General features: G+C 38.8%; 1 protein-coding gene across 3 annotated transcripts in view; it reads left to right on the top strand.

Moving 5' to 3' along the window:
• Positions 1–15,450, top strand: part of LOC120304292 (neuroligin-4, X-linked) — a 516,091-nt gene that overhangs the window by 319,469 nt on the left and 181,172 nt on the right. The window lies entirely within an intron of this gene.

The raw sequence follows: 15,450 nt of genomic DNA, 5'->3' as shown, positions 1-15,450 counted from the left end.
TCCACTCTCTTCTGTTCCACTGGTCAATTGTCCTCACATTCAGGAAGTTTCTCCTTAATTCCAGGTTGCTTCTCTCTTTGATCAGTTTCCAACCATTGTTTTTTGTCCTGCCTTCAGGTGCTTTGGAGAATAATTTGGCCCTCTCTTCTTTGTGGCAGCCCCTCAAATACTGGAATACTGCTAACATGTCACCTCTATTTCTTTTTTTTTTTAGATCAGCCCAGGGATGTCAAACTCAATTTCATTGAGGACCGCATCAGCATTGTGGTTGCCCTCAGGGGGTTGTGTGGGTGTGGTCAGGGTGGGTGCAGCCTACTGGGTGGATGTGGATGGAGACGGTGTGGCCTATAGGGTGGGCATGGCCAGCTATACATCATTTGCATCAAGGGTGCCTGTGGGGGCCTGGGTAGGAGTGGGGCAGATCTGAGGGTCTCTGGCAGATGGGGGTGGGACCAGGGCAAGTGCCAAGGCATGGTCCACTGGAGGAGCCTCACCATTCCTCTCAGGCCATGCACAGCACCATGCGGTCTTGGCAGGCAGCGGGGTACTCTCCTCACAGCACCGAGAGGCTGAACCAGGCGGTGCGAATCCAAAAAGATTTGCGATGCTGCCCAGTCCCCAGCCTGCCCGGTTTCGGCAGGTAGCAGAGCAATCTCCTCATAGTGCCGAGAGGTTGAGCTCACCAGCTTTGTGCCTTGCTGCCTGCTGAAACTGGGCAGGCTGGGGGCTAGGCAGCATTGCACTTCTCATCAGTTTCGCACCATCTGTCTCAGCTCTTGGCACTGTGAGGAGAACGCCCCGCTGCCTGTCAAAACCGGACAGGCTGGGGGCTGGGTGGCATTGTGCTTCTTTTTGGATTTGCGCCGCCTGGCTCAGCCTCTTGGTGCTGTGAGGACAGCACCCTGCTGCCTGCCAAAATCCCTCCCCCGGAGCCCATCAAGCTGGATATGTGAAGTAGGTGAGAGCCATTTGCTGGCCACTTCCAGGCAATGGTACATTTCTTCATTCCTCACAAAGGGTGACACTACCCTAGCATGTACCCAGGGGGCGGGGCCGATGCGGCAGAGGCTGGTTCCTCACTGTTTCCAGATGGCCTTGTGGAGCTAAGACTAAATGCGTTTCAGCATAGATGGCCACCACAAAATTGTACATTGGCTCCTGGCCGGCCTGGGCCATGGCCAAGGCAGCGGGGGCTGTTGCTTCACTGTTTCCAGGATGGCTTCATGGGCCACATGAAACCACTTCACCGGCCACATCCAGTCCCCAGGCCTTGTGTTTGACATGTCTGGATTAGCCAAACCCAAATCCTGCAGCCGTTATTCATATGTTTTAGTCTCCAGGCTTTAATCATCTTAGTTGTATTTCTCTGAATTTTTTCCAAAGTCTCAACATCTTTTTTGTAGTATGGTACCAAAATTGGTTGCTGTATTCCAGGTGAGATCTTATTGGGGTTTTATAAAGCGGTATTAATATTTCACATGATCTTAATTCTACATCTCTGTTCATACAGCCCAGGATTGAATTAGCTTTTTTGGCTGCTGCTGCCCACTGCTGGCTCATATTCAAGTGATCATCCACTAGGACTCCAAGGTCCCTCTCACAGTTACTGTTTTTGTTAAAGTTTTACACTTTCCAGCACAAAAGTAAGCCCAAAAAATAAGCACACATTCAAAATGAGCAGGAGGCATAGTTTAGAAAAACTTATCTATAAAATATATATAAACATGATACATACAGTTTCATTCAGTACTTGGCAACATGGTAGAGACCAACAACAACTAACTCAGGAGATCAGGACACAGGGAGAGACTAAGACATGCCTAGACCTAGGCTGGATCACATGCTTCACAGCCAATCCTGTGTCTCAATTAAATAACAGTTCCAAATGGCTGGTTTGTTGCTATGGCTATTCCAGTTCATAAATTCTTGCACACTGACACTCCTCCCTTTATGACTGGAACAGACATAAAACCAAATAAGTTAATACTCTTCCCATGGTGTACTCCACCCAATGGCTTGGTCATTACATCTGCCAGATTGTCATCTGAAGAACAATGAAGCAAGCGAATTAGTTTACTTTTGATGGCTTCTCTTACATTACAATACAATGTCCACGTGCTTGCTTCTACTTTTCACTCTGTCACTTGTTGCCATTTTAATGCAAGCAGCATTATCTTCAAATACTGTTACAGCTTCTTTAACTTCTATGTTTAAATCCTTTAACAGTTATTACATACCAGGTTACCTCTGAACAAAGTTCAGACAGAGCAATAAATTCTGCCTCTGCAGTAGAAATCGCTACAGTTGTTTGTTTTCTGGACTTCCATCCAATCAAAGTCCCTCCAAATAATACCACAAACCCCAAACTGGACTTTCTGGTTTGCACATCATTGGCATAATCACTGTCAACATAACATTTTAATTTTAATTCTTCAGAGACCTGTGTTTGAAGACCCAAATTTACAGTTCCTTCATATACCTGAGAATTTTCTTCACACCCATCCAATGCAACTGCATTGGTGCAGCAGTCTTAAGATGTCTTAAGATGCTTACTGCACAAGCTATGTCTGGTCTGGACCACTGTGACAGATATAATAGGCTCCCTATTGCTGACTGATATATCTCCTGATCAAAGGCTTCACTTTTGTCCTCACCCAAAGTGTTGTGAAAATCTATGCTCATAGGTGTTGGAGCAGAATTACAATCCTTCATATCGTATCTCTCCAACAGCTGTTCAATTTTCCTTCTTTGACTGAGAATGTAGCCACTTTTTCTCAGTTTTTTTTTCTATCTACGACAAGATAGTTTTGTATTTCACCCAGACTTTTCAAATCAAACTTTTTCTCCAGTTGATTAGCAAATTCCTTCACCTGTGCCAGATCCTTTGCAATGAAGCAAAGATCATCCACAAATGCTAATAATTGGCAGTTCCCACCATGGAACCTTGCAGTATATATGCAACCATCAGCTTTACAACTCTTAAACCCAAGTCCCTTTGTTAGAGAATTTTAATTTCTCTATTGGTGAAAAAATAAATCAGAAGCTCTCACAGTTGACTGCATTTAGCTGATTCAAAATAACTTTATATTTATATAAAAATATTTACAATACCATTCTTCTTTACAGCAACATAGCTTAATTGAACACTTCTTACAGAGACAGACCAGAGACAAAACCTGAGACTGGAAATCCAGCTTCTAACTCAATAATCTTTTGCACAGACTCAGTAGCCCTTTCTCCTCATTGGCTGACTGAGTTACCACATGACTCTTCCTGTTCATGAATATTCCAACACTCCTCCCTTCATGACAGGAAGAGACATCAGACCTATTAACTTAATACATTCTTTAATCGTGAAAAACCTTGTGCCACTAACCTGGCCTTATACTGTACATCATTATTTGGCAATACCTTTTTCTTATATACCCGCTTACAACCCACAGCTTTGGTTCCCTGTGGCAAAGTCACTGATTTAAATACTTCATGGTCTCCCATGGATTTCATCTCTTTATCCATGGCCTCCTTCCATCTTTCTTGTTCAGCTTTTGGTAATGCCAACACCTCTTTATAACTTCTTGACTCATACCACACATTGCAAACCTTTACCTTGCTGGCAGAATACCTGTCAGGCGGAATTCCTTTGTTACATCGCTCTGACCTACGTGGTATTAACTGCTCCTGTGTCTCAAGTCTATCTGGCTTTATGTTTTGTTCAGTTTCTCCTCCCTGAACATTGACATCTTCAATAATAATTTTTTCATCATTAGATGAGTTATTGTCACTAAACAGATCACCGTCATTAAGTGAGACATACCCAGAATTTGCATTAATTCTGTCCCAATTTTGTTCTGCAAAATTAGCAGACCTTGAAATTATAATTCTTTTACTTCCATCGCTAAAGTGATATCCTTTTGACCCTGGCTCATAGCCCACAAACCTAAGCTTTCTTGCCTTTTGCTGTCCCTTTCTTCTGATTGCTTTTGGAATATGTACCCATGCAATACTTCCAAAAATTCTCAAATGTGACAGTGATGGCTTTCTCCCATATAGAATGGCATATGGAGTATTATTAATGGAGGAACTCCACAGCCTGTTAACTATATAATTGGCAGTCAATATGGCTTCTCCCCAATATGACCTACTCAAACCAGAATCCTCCATTAATGAATCTTTCATTGTTTGCAAAACACCATTCCTTCTTTCAGCTACACCATTCTCAGCTGCTGTGTAAGGATTTGTACGTCTGTGTCTTATCCCCAACTGCCCCAACCATTGTTGGAATTTTGTTGACATAAATTCAGTACCTCTGTCAGTTTGCAACTGACACACTTGTTGTCTGTACCTTCTCTCTACAAAACTTACCCACTGTTTGAATTGTTGTAGCACCTCTGTCTTTGCTCTAAGCAAATAGCAAAATGAATACCTGCTATAATCATCAACAATTACCATATTTTGCTCCTCCCAAACTGGCTTGCATAGGTCCCACCAGATCTGCATGGACCAGCTCTAGAACTCTTTTTGTTTGTCTTGTGCTACATTTAATAACTGGGAATGCCTTTGACTTAGATGCTTTGCATACTGCACAGTCCAAATATGTTTTGCATCCCTTCAAATTTAGCCCTTCTGCAAAATCTTGCATTTGCTGCAAAACTTTAAAGCTTGCATGGCCAAGTCTTCTATGCAGAAGATGAACACATGAATCATGCTCTGCAACATTCTTAAATATATGGGATCATTGAACCTTTTGTCCCAGCAATACATATAGGTTATCTTCCTTTATGCCTTCTGCACAAATATTCCCATTCCTTTTGATGAGACATTTCCCATTTACAAAAATGACCTCAAAACCTTGTTTGTCTAAATTAGACACACTTAACAAATTATGTTCCATCTCAGGTACACAAAGCACATTGGTAAACTTTGATTCCAAATATGGAATTTTTACATGGCCTTTTCCAATGACTTTTGCTTTCTGGCCATTTGCCAAAGCCACAGCTTCTTGTGTTACTGGAACAAACCTGCAAAATAATTCAGAGTCATTAACAATTGTTTGACTTGCCCCACTATCTATTAGCCACTTGTCTCTGTTGTTGCTATTGCAAACTTTTGCAACACCAAAATGTTCCTTTTGCAAAGCAGTCCCTTTTGCATGCACAAATGTCCTTTGCTGCAAATTGTTGCTTTGCAAACAGTTCCTTTGCAAATGTGTCTTTTTTTTCACAAATGTAGCAAGTCTTTTCCCGCCGAGCAGCTCTCTGCTTGCAAAATCTCTCCTTTGTTGCAATTTGGTCCGGGTCTGATCTGCTTGTTTCTTCTCCTCTGGAGACTTGCAGTCTGGACCCGCTCCTCAGGAATTTCTCCTCCTCCTGGCTGCTTCTAAAATGGTGTTTTTCCTCTTCATTAAGCAAACATGCCTTTAAAGCCTCAAACTTTAAGTCTTGTTCTTCTTTGCACTCAAATATTGCAGAAAATTGTCCCAGGTTTTATCTAAACTGTTCAACACCAATAAAACCTTCTGGGACTCAGGGAATTTAATCCCATGTTGTTCTAAGTCCAAAAATAAACTTTGCATTTTATTTAAATGCTGTTCCACAGATTCACCTGGTTGCAAACAGGCCCTGTAAAGTTTTCTTGACAATTGCACTATATTGCATGCAGAAACATTCACGTGCACAGCTCTCAACTGCAACCAAATTTCCTTTGCAGTCTTTAAATTTGCAACATTTAGAAATTGATCATCATCTAAATTCAAGATGAGCTAAGCCATAGCTTGATCATGGCTTTTCTGATCAGCAGCTGCAAACACTTGTGGTGGATTTTCAACAATATACCACAGCTCTTTTGCTTTCAGCAAACATTCCATTTTTGCAGCCCACACAATGTAATTCTTCTGGCCCAAACGAGGCACACAGCTTTCTTTAAATTCCATTGCAGCCATTCTGCTAATTCTGCCTTGTTCTTATACTTTCTAAACACAGGCAATTTCTTCCAGCTTTAAATTACAATGCAGTCCTTAGTAAGCTCTGGGCCCATAACCTGTTAGAGAATTTTAATTTCTCTATTGGTGAAAAAATAAATCAGAAGCTCTCACAGTTGATTGCATTTAGCTGATTCAAAATAACTTTATATTTATCTAAAAATATTTACAATACCATTCTTCTTTACAGCAACATAGCTTAATTGAAGACTTCTTACAGAGACAGACCAGAGACAAAACCTGAGACTGGAAATCCAGCTTCTAACTCAATAATCTTTTGCACAGACTCAGTAGCCCTTTCTTCTCATTGGCTGACTGAGTTACCACATGACTCTTCCTGTTCATGAATATTCCAACACCCTTCAATGCCACATCTAAACAAATGTTCCAGTTTCTGGCTGATTGCTTCAGCCCATAAATGGCCTTGTTCAGTTTCTACACAGTGCCAGGCTTTTTACTTTCATACTCTGGTGCTTGAACCATGTACATTTCTTCCTTCAACTCTGCATTGAGTAATGCTGTGGTTATATCAAAGTGCCAAATTTTATGACCACGTTCCATTGCCAATGCTAGTGTCAACCTTATAGTTTCACTTTTTACCGTTGGTGAATACCTCATCATAGCGCAAATTTTTCTTCTGCGAAAACTCCTGTGCCACTAATCTTGCCTTATATTTGACTTCATTGTTGGGTAACACTTTCTTTTTGTATACCCATTTACATCCTATAACTTTGTAACCTTGTGGCAAAGTCATAGAGGTGAACACTTTATGTTCATCCATGGATTTCATTTCTTTGTCTTTCCACTTCACTTGCTCCACTTTGGGTAGTGACAATACTTCGTGATAGTTTTTTGGCTCATACATTACACACCTTTATTTTCTCAGCAGAATACCTGTCAGATGGAATCCCCTTGTTCCATCACTCTGACCTGCATGGCATTAACTGCTCTTGACTGTCACCCTTTCCTGCTTCACATCAGAGTCACCATCTTCTTCTGACTCCTTTTCTTGTCCTTTTTAGCTTTTCCTCCCTGAATACTGACAGCATTACTAAATGAATCATCCCCAGAATTGGCATCAATTCTGCTCCAATTCTGCTCTGCAAAGCTAGTAGATCTGGAAATTACTATACTTCTGCTTCCATTGCTAAAGTGATAGCTCTTTGAGTGAGGCTCATAGTCCATAAACCTGAGTTTTCTAGTCTTTGGTTGCCCTTTTCTCCTGATTGCCTTTGGAATATGTACCCATGCATTGTTTCCAAACACCCTTAAATATGCCAGAGATAGCTTTCTCCCATATAGCACAGCATATGAAGTATCATTTATAGAGGAACTCTATAGCCTATTGACCAAATAATTAGCAGTCAACATGGCTTCGCCCCAATATGACCTGCTCAGACCAGAATTCTCTAGCAGTGAGTCTTTCATGGTCTGCAAGACTCCATTCCATCTTTCAGCCACACCATTCTCAACTGCTGTGTACGGATTTGTCTATTTATGTCGTATTCTTAGCTGCCCCAACCACTGCTGAAAACTTGCTGACATGAATTCTGTACCCCTGTCAGTTTGCAGCTGGCATACCTGTTGCCTATATCTTCTTTCTGTGAAGCTCACCCATTGCTTGAACTTCTGCAGCACCTCTGTTTTGCTCTTAAGCAAATAACAGAAACCAAATCTGCTATGGTCCTCCCAAGCTGGCTTGCACTGGGCCAACCAAATCTGCATGTACCAGCTCTAGAACCCTTGTTATCTGCCTTGTGCTCTTCTTCCTCACTGGGAATACCTTAGATTTCAATTATTTACATACTGCACAGTCTAAGTATATCTTACACCCTTTCAAGGCTAATCCCTCTGCAAACTCTGGCATCCTTTGCAACACTCTGAAGCTGGCATGGCCAAGCTTTCTGTGCAAAAGATGAATGCATGAATCTTGCTGTGCCACATTACCAAATGTTTGGGCACATTGAGCCTTTTGTGCCTGCAACACATAAAGATTATCCTGTTTTATGCCCTGTGCATATACATTCCCATTTCTTTTTATGAGATATCTATCATCTACAAATGTGGTCTCAAATCCTTGTTTGTCAAGATTGGAGACACTTAGTAAATTATGCTCCATTTCAGGCACACATAATACATTTTTAAACCTTTCCTCCAGACATGGAATCAGCACACTGCCTTTTCCCATGACTTTTGCCTTCGGGCCATTTGTTAAGGCCACTGCATCTCATCCAATTGAATCCAATCTGGAAAACAACTTAGAATTTACAATTGTTTGGCTAGCCCCACTGTCTATTAACCATTTGTCTCTGTTATTACAATAGCTAACTTTTGCAACAGCTGTTTGGCCATTTTCTGTTGTTCTTCCTTGTAAACAGTTTTTCTTTTTTTACTTTTTAAAAAAGTTTTTTTATTTATAATACAGTTAAAAAAAGTGGACATAACGTAAAATTCCAGTGTAAATATTTCTAACAATTAGTTCCTTTTCTTACATATAATTCTTTATCTCTATATATACATATATATTTTCTATACAACATCTAATTTATTTCTCTATTTATTAATCTAAAATTATATGTATTTCTATCTTAACACTAGACTATAACCCGGACAGTCCTCCTTGATTCACACCAATTTGTCCCAGATTTCGAAGTAGTCTGATTCAGTCTTGTCCTTCATTTCCATATCGGCACATGATAATATTTTATATAGTATCTCTTCCTCTGTTGGGGTTTCTTTATTCCTCCAACTTTGTGCATACCTCAATCTAGCAGCAGTGAGGATGTGTAGCATCAGGTAAAATATCCCTTTGTCATATTTCAGTGTAGTTATGCCCAATAGGAAAAGTTCTAGTTTTAGCTCTATCTCTATCATTAATATTTCTTCCAGCCATTTTTTTATCTTATTCCAAAAATCACAAGCTTTTGAGCATTCCCACCACATATGGTAGTAGGTCCCTATTGCCAATTTACATTTCCAGCATGTAGATGAAAAAATTGGATCCATTTTGGCTAACCATATGGGTGGGAGATGCCATCTATAAAACATTTTGTAGAGATTTTCTTTGTAGGAGGTGGCCAAGGTAAGCTTCCTGTTTCTTGCCCATAATTCTTGCCAGATGTGCAGATCAAAGTTAAGATCAAGATCCCTGCTCAACGTTAACATGGTTTCTTTCACCTGTTCCTCATACATTGCCTGATCGAGCAGATAATGATATATTTTTTTAATCATCTTGTCCTCAGTTCCTAATATTTTATCCAACCCTGTCGGCTCTATTTTTATACCCACCTCTTTTTTATCTTTCCAATATCTTGACTGTAATTGAAAATATGCCCACCATTCTAATTCTATCCCTTCATCTTGAAGATTTTTCCTAGATTTCAGTTCCCCTTTCTCATCCAATACATTTTTATATGTTATAACTTTCCCTAATTGTATAATCTTTGGGTGTATATACATTTCTAACATTGAAATCCAGCTGGGGACTTGTATATAATTTGATTGCCAAATTTTTAGCCATACGTCTATTAGAGCTCATCTGATGTAATGCCTCCAGAAATATTTGTGGGCCTTATATTTCTGAACCCATAACATAGCATGCCATTCTATCTGCAAATCATGACCTTCTAGACTTAATAGTCTCCTATTCTTCAATAGTATCCAATCCCGCACCCATAATAATACTGTGGCCTGGTAGTATTTTTCCAGGTCAGCAAGGCTAAATCCACCCCTTTCCTTCGAATCTTGCAGTAATTTTAATTTAATCCTTGCTTTTTTCTCTTGCCAAATAAATTTACGTATGGTTTGGTTAAAGTTTTGAAAGAATTTCTTATCTAATTTAATGGGTATGCATTGAAACAAAAATAAAATTTTAGGTAACACATTCATTTTAATTACGGCAATTCTGCCCATAAAAGAGAGCTGCAAATTGGTCCAAATGTCTAAGTCAGTTTTAATCTGTTCCATTAATTTATCATAATTATCTCTTTTGAGTGTGGCACATCTAGCTGTTAATTGTATCCTTAGATATCTTATTTTCTTCATGATCTGGATGCCTATTCTATTAACTAGTTCATTTTTCTGTATTTTAGTCATGTTCTTAACGAGCATTTTGGTTTTTTCCTTATTTATCTTTAGGCCTGCTACTTCCCCATATTTACTCAGTACTTCCATCAATCTTGTCCCTGATTGTAATGGCTCTTCGATTATAAAAACAAAATCATCTACAAAGGCTTGCGTTTTAAACGTTTCTCTCTTGATCTCTAGTCCTTTGATCTGTTCATCTTTCCGAATCACTCTAATTTGTACCTCCAAGGATAGTACAAACAATAATGGCGATAATGGGCAACCTTGCCTTGTGCCTTTTTGAATTTGGAAGCTTTCAGTTATTTCTCCATTAATTATTACTTTTGCTGCTTGTTTGGAATAGACAGATTTAAACATATTTATGAAGTTCTCCCCAAAATCCATATACTCCAAATGATTGAGCATAAAATCCCATTTCACGTTGTCGAATGCTTTTTATGCATCAAGAAAAATTAAACCCATTTGTTTTTCATTGTGAACCTCATAATACTCCAATACATCCAAAACAATCCTAACATTATTTCTTATGTATCTTTTAGATAAGAAACCATTTTGATCTGGGTGTATAAAATCCACAAGGAATCTTTCACGTCTTTGAGCCATTATGGCCATAAAAATCTTATAGTCCGAATTTAATAATGAAATGGGCCTATAGGTCTGAGTTTTCCTTAGGAATCAAAGTGAGAAGAGCTTCTTCCCATGAGGCTGGTATTTTTGCCTTTTTTAGAACCTCATTAAATAGTTCTATCAATATTGGACTTAAAGATTCTTGTAAGATTTTGTATATTTCTGCAGGTAGACCATCTGGCCCTGGGACTTTGTTGTTGTTTTGTTTCTTAATTGCCTCTGAAAGTTCCAGGGGTGTTACCTCTTTATTCAACATGTTTTTAAACTCTTCTGGAACTTTCAGTAAATTAGCTGTTTGCAAATACTTTAGAATATCATCATTCTTTTTCCGTCCATGCTCATTACATAGGTTCTTATAGAACTCGTAGGCCACTAATTTCTTTCCTTCATTCTGATATACCATATCACCTTCTACATTATATAATTTGCTAATCCTCTTTTTCTGTTATGTTTCTTTATTTTATAGGCCAACCATCTCCCCGGTTTATTGGCATTTTCGAAAAAAAATTGTTTAGTACGTTTTATCTGCTGTCCTAGTTCTTCCTTTTCAAAGATATTCATCTTATGTTTAATTAGGTCTATATGTAATTTCAAATCGCGTCTTTGTGGCTCATTTTGTAAATTTTCCTCAGCTCTACTAAGTTCTTCTTCTAAATTTCTTTGTCGCTGTAGTTTAATTTTATTTTCCCTGGCCATATAAGAAATTGCAATGCCTCTCATATAGGCTTTGGCTGTATCCCAAAAATTTTGGCAATTCGCATCTTCCTTTTTATTTGTCTGGAAAAACAGGTCCATTTGATCTTCCAATCTCAATTTGAATTCTTTATGTTTTAGGATCGCTCTTTTTAGGGTCCATCTCTTTATTCTTTTTTGCCCTTTCCATCTGATTTTAATTGGGTTGTGGTCGGCCCAGAAGTTTGTATCAATTACAATATCCTCCACCTCCAAATTTAGATCTGCTGACATCCATACCATGTCAATTCTAGACCATGATTGGTGTCGCCCCGAGTAATATGTAAACTGCTTTTTCCCTATATTCCTCTCTCTCCAAATATCCTGAATATTGAGCTCCTCTGCCATTTTTAGGAATGTATTAGGTAATATTCCTCTAATTCCTTTTTTTGTTCTTACCGCATTTATAATCTAGGTGTCTATCCACAATAGCATTATAGTCTCCCATTATACAAATATTGTCATATTCAAATTTATTAATAATACTGTGTAGTTTTTTGTAGAATTGTTTCTGCCCCTCGTTTGGGGCATATATTCCCACAAGTGCAATTTTTGTTTTATTTAATATTACTTCTATTATTAAGATTCTACCATCTTCATCTTTATAAATTTGATTTGCCAAAATTTCCTCTTTAATATATGCTATGACCCCTCCTTTCTTATATTGTGAAAGTGCTGCAAACATGTTTCCCAATTTGGGGCAATTTAGTAAATATTGATGTTTTTTATATGAACTTCTTGTAATATTATATCTAAGTTCATCTTACTAAGTTTGTTTAAAAAAAATTTCCTTTTTAATGGGGAGTTGAGACCATTAACATTTAGAGATATAGCTTCAACTCCTTTTTTGCCTTTTTATCTATATTTGGATCTTATTATTATTGTCGGTCTAGACTCTTTAGTTTGTGATCCCTTTTCTCTTTCCACTAACAATCTTGTCAGTCTAGCCTCTTTAATTTCTTTAAGTCTATTCTCATCATCTTTTCCATCATCTTTTCCATTATCTAGATCCTCTCTATTCTCAACTCGCTTACCTTTAGGTTGTGTTTCCTTTCCTTCAGTGGCCTGTGCTGATATCTCGCCTTCTTCTCTTACCTCTCTTTCAACTAAGTCCTCCTCACTGCCAAAATTTTTTCTATAAAATTCCTCTGCTTTGTCTATTGTATCTAGTCAAAGCCTCTTCTCCTGCCACATGACCAAAATCCCTTTCGGAGTCAACCATCTAAAATTAATATTTTTTCTCATCGATTTAGAAGTTATTCGTTGATAGGGACTTCTCAGGTCTCTCACTCTTCTAGGTACTTGTTTAAGTACAATCAGTTGTCTGCCTCAATACTCCAATGAATCATCTCTAGCTCTAAATAATATTTTATCTCTGATCGATTTCCTAACAAATCTAACGTGGACTTCTCTAGGGAGATTATGCCGACTTGCATAATTTGTGTGAATTCTGTAGATCTCATCTATCTCGTTAGCCATGTCTTCTCTACTGCTCCCCAAAGCCTCCACTAGTATATCTGTCATTATTACGGTAGGTCTTCACCTTTCATCTCACTGACATTTTGGAATCGTAAATAATGAGCAGCCTTCTCTAATTCGAGGGAAATGACTATCAATTCTAACTCTCTGTTGGCCTGAACTAACCTCTCATTCATTTCATCTACTCTCTGCGCTTCTTTTCCCATCCTTTCTTCCATTTCCAATAGCTTTTGTTCATTTTTCATAATTTGTTGTTGGAAGGACTCAAATTTCCCATCCATTAACTTTATTTTATCCTTGAGTTCCCCTGTGTCATTTCTTACTTCCCCTATTTCTTTTTTTAAATCGTCATGATTTTTACACATCATCTCTTGCATTGATTGCAACATTAGTTGCAGATCTCTAAATGAATCCGCTCTATCTCTTTGTGTCACCTGTTCAAAAGATCTTTGCCTAGCTGTACTTGGTTCCATCGTTATGGTTTGTGTTGACTGTTTCCTCCCTATTTCAACCCTTGTGAGGTTGGGAATACTTGTCATCTTTTTCAATTCTTCAAACCAACCTCCCCACTTATTTACAATTTTTTGTATTTCTCTCCAGAATATCAGAATTACTACTATTAAAGCTATTAAGTTATCAATTAAATATATTAAGAACAAATATTAATCAGCTTAACCCTATATTTTACAACAATCAATATTCACCATAAACTTATCAATAGGTATAGTTAATACAGAGATCCATAGTTTCAAAAAGTTCAATGGGTATATATAATTTTTCTCCCAAGTTATACTCACACTTTTCTTCTGTAATTTTTCCCAATAGTTACTTTCAAATCTTAAGATCAAGAATTTCTACACAGATATCTACTGTGCAAACAAGACTAAATATACTTTGGAGTCACTTTCCCCCCTTTTTTTACCCCCTCCTAGGGCTATTCTCTATTCAACCAGCAGGTATCTCTTTTGCTTTGTCTCTAATATTCAACCTACAGCCTTAGTTTGAAATGTCTACCTCCTTGATTTCTTCCAGGCTTTCACTTTGTGGTTTGAGATACACTTGCCTTTCAAGATTAAACTTTCCTTCCTTGGAAGAAAGAAAGAAAAAAGAAACTCCTCTTCCCTTTAAGTTTCTCCAGCCAAAATAATAATTCCACCATGCAGGCAGACCTTCCAAGCCAAAGCCTTTCTTTTCACTGCTATATCAAAAATGAGGAAGAGAAATTTCTCTCCTCCCCTCTTGTGGGCACCTTCAATCTTCAGTCTTTTTTAGAAATCCTCCGGTGAGTTCTTTCACCTGGATTCCTTCTGGTAAGTTGTCAGGATCACTGCTCAGATTACTTTTGACTGGATCTGTCACATCTCCATCCCGCTATATCACCGCTACGTTTCGGCCAGCTGACAGTTGTCATTTCTTCATGGCCGCCATTGACGGCCGTCTTCTTCCTCCACTCGACTTATCAAGGCTTTTCCCAAGTTCGCCAGTCCCAACTGCCATTGGAAACTGCTCCCCAAGACACCTTATTCTTCCTGGTCCCCCTCCAAGGAACCAGGGACCCCAAAAGGTCTGTCAAATGGTTGGAAACAAGGGCAGACACTCTGGAGAATTGTCCAGCACATCCGTTCTTCTTGACAGCTGGCCACGCCCCCCTAAAGTTTTTCTTTAAATGAGTTTCAGCCCCACAGATGAAACATTTCTTTTTCTCTTGTTCTTTCTTCTTGGTAATTCTCTGCTGAGATGTAATCTGATCTCTGCAGACAGGCAACCTGCTGCCTTACTCTCTCTGCTCCTTGGACCCCCACCTCAGAAATTTCTCCTCTTGGCTTCTTCTAAAAGTGGCTTCTTGTAAAATGGTGTTTCTGTTCTTCTGAAATCAAACAGGCTTTAAGTCCTTCCATGCCTAATTCCTGTTCTGATCTGCATTCAAAAACAGCTGAAACAATGGCCCATGTTTCATCAAGACTATTTAGTACCAACAGCACTTTCTGAGACTCAGGAATCCGCATTCCTCGCTCTTCTAATTCAACACACAGTTTCTGCATGTGAAACAAATGTTCTTCTATGCTCTCATGTGGCAGCAGCCGGGCTCTGTACAATTTCCTCAATAATTGCACTATATTGCATGCTGAACCACTCACTCACATGCTTTTCAACTTCAGCCAAATCTCTTGCAGTTTTTAAATCAGCTACATTTAAAAATTGTTCATCTTCCACACTTAAGATTTTGTAAGCCAGTGTCTTATCATGCCTTGGTTGATCTGCAGCTGCTAATGGCCCTCAGGTAGATTAATCACAATATCCCAGAGCTCCTTATCCTTCAGGACGCATTCCATTTTTGCAACCCAAATAAGATAATTTTTTGTCCCAATTGAGGCAGAGAGCTCTCCTTTAAATCAGCCATCCTGCAAGCTTTCAGCTGAATCTCTGCCTTTTTCTTTCTTAATTTAACTCAGTCAGTCTTTCAGCTTAATTACAGCTCCATGTTGAGCCTCAATCTTTTTTTTCAGTCTGAACTGTATGCAAGGGCTGGCTGGGATATGGGCCCATAA

Source organism: Crotalus tigris, unplaced genomic scaffold (genome assembly GCF_016545835.1).
Source record: "Crotalus tigris isolate CLP2741 ecotype Arizona unplaced genomic scaffold, ASM1654583v1 scf7180000017633.3093840, whole genome shotgun sequence".
Classification (NCBI taxonomy): Eukaryota; Metazoa; Chordata; class Lepidosauria; order Squamata; family Viperidae; genus Crotalus; species Crotalus tigris.
Note: the sequence above shows the minus strand (reverse complement) of the source record. Positions and strands in the feature narration are given on the sequence as shown.